Genomic DNA, 2,812 nt, shown 5'->3' with positions numbered 1-2,812 from the left:
TGTATCATTCTAAAGAAATATATCTTAGCAACTATTAGTCAACATATTTTCAGCCAGCCAATTATCATGGCACCTTCCTGTGTTTGTGGGCGGGGGCTTTAACACTCTTGACAATTAGCATAATCACAATTATTTTAGGCGGCACGTTAATTAGCACTATGAGGCTCAATGGCGCTCTTCAGTGGCGGCGACTATTCAGCAAACAGCTGACCACCTGTCTCCGGCTTCCTGGGAAAAGACTGCGGCGCCTGTTCACGTACCATCCTACCATCACCGAGCCGGTGAGGGGGGGTGTGTGGAGGGTCGCCCGAGGGCGGGGTGGCGGGTATGGGGGTCGGGGGGGTGGCGACTACAAGGGGCGTTGATATGAGGGGTGATCAACACTACATTATCTACATCAGGGGTCCCTAACACGCGCACATACATTATTATATACATACATAAATATATATAAAACAATATATTAACATTTGTATACATGTACATAGATACACATATATACATATTTACAGTATATATACATATATAAATATATATACACTATATAAACACACATTCATATACACATATTTATACATACACATATAAGACATATTTACATACATATACACACATATTCATAAGTGCATATACACATTTTTATATACATATATAAATATACATTTATATATATATATATATATATATATATATATATATATATATATATATATATATATATATATATGTCTTAATAAGGTTATCCAAAAAATAGTGCTCGATACCGTAGTAGAGCGCAATATATGTATGTGTGGGGAAAAAAAAAAAAATCACAAGACTATTTCATCTCTACAGGCCTGTTTCATGAGGGGGGTACCCTCAATCGTCAGGAGATTTTAATGGGAGCATTCGCATACCATGGTTTATATAGGGCACAGAGTGGGTGGGTACAGGCTGGCCTAGGGGCGTGGTGATTGGTTCATGTGTTACCTAGGAGGTGTTTCCGTCTATGGCGGCATGTTGTTACAATTTCGCTGCGCTTGTTGAGGGATGACAGGTCTGGACGGTAGATAATGAACAGTTTCTCTTTCAAGCATAGGTTGCATCTTTTATTACCACTATTGTAAGGTGTGCTGGATGCAAGAATTTGCCATGTTATTGAATATTCAACATTATTGTCTTTGAGGTCCCAAATGTGTTTGCTGAGTTCTGTGGTATTTCGCAGGTTTTTGTTCCTGAAAGAAGCCTTGTGGTTGTTCCATCTGGTTTTGAATTCACCCTCGGTTAATCCTACATATGTGTCGGATGTGTTAATGTCCTTGCGTATTACCTTAGATTGGTAGACAACTGATGTTTGTAAGCATCCCCCGTTGAGGGGGCAATCAGGTTTCTTTCGACAGTTACATGCTTGTTGGTTTTGGAGTCGTTCTGACTGGGGGTCGACGGCTCATTTGCAATTGTTTTGTTGTGGTTTGAGATGATTTGTCGTATATTGTTCATGCAGCTGTAGCTCAATTTGATGTTGTTCTTGTTGAATACTTTTCTTAGGTTGTTGTCTTTGGGAAAGTGTTTGTCAATCAGGTTGAGGAATTTGTGTCCAATGTTCGTTGAGACGTTTTTGCTGTATGGGGGGTTGTACCAGATGATGCCGTTTCGTTTTCTGTTCAGGAAACCAGCCAAAAAAGAACAGAAAACGAAACGGCATCATCTGGTACAACCCCCCATACAGCAAAAACGTCTCAACGAACATTGGACACAAATTCCTCAACCTGATTGACAAACACTTTCCCAAAGACAACAACCTAAGAAAAGTATTCAACAAGAACAACATCAAATTGAGCTACAGCTGCATGAACAATATACGACAAATCATCTCAAACCACAACAAAACAATTGCAAATGAGCCGTCGACCCCCAGTCAGAATGACTCCAAAACCAACAAAGCATGTAACTGTCGAAAGAAACCTGATTGCCCCCTCAACGGGGGATGCTTACAAACATCAGTTGTCTACCAATCTAAGGTAATACGCAAGGACATTAACACATCCGACACATATGTAGGATTAACCGAGGGTGAATTCAAAACCAGATGGAACAACCACAAGGCTTCTTTCAGGAACAAAAACCTGCGAAATACCACAGAACTCAGCAAACACATTTGGGACCTCAAAGACAAATAATGTTGAATATTCAATAACATGGCAAATTCTTGCATCCAGCACACCTTACAATAGTGGTAATAAAAGATGCAACCTATGCTTGAAAGAGAAACTGTTCATTATCTACCGTCCAGACCGGTCATCCCTCAACAAGCGCAGCGAAATTGTAACATGCCGCCATAGACGGAAACACCTCCTAGGTAACACATGAACCAATCACCACGCCCCTAGGCCAGCCTGTACCCACCCACTCTGTGCCCTATATAAACCATGGTATGCGAATGCTCCCATTAAAATCTCCTGACGATTGAGGGTACCCCCCTCATGAAACAGGCCTGTAGAGATGAAATGATTTTTTTTCCCCACACATACATTTATATATATATATATATATATATATATATATATATATATATATATATGATGCAAAAACTAGAATCAAACCAACACAAAATGTCAACAGACATTATATATATATATATATATATATATATATATATATATATATATATATATATATATATATATATATATATATATATATACAAGGCTTCTTTCAGGAACAAAAACCTGCGAAATACCACAGAACTCAGCAAACACATTTGGGACCTCAAAGACAAATAATGTTGAATATTCAATAACATGGCAAATTCTTGCCATATATATGGCGGACA

Source organism: Nerophis lumbriciformis, linkage group LG04 (genome assembly GCF_033978685.3).
Source record: "Nerophis lumbriciformis linkage group LG04, RoL_Nlum_v2.1, whole genome shotgun sequence".
Lineage (NCBI taxonomy): Eukaryota > Metazoa > Chordata > Actinopteri > Syngnathiformes > Syngnathidae > Nerophis > Nerophis lumbriciformis.
This window is presented reverse-complemented; position numbering follows the sequence as displayed.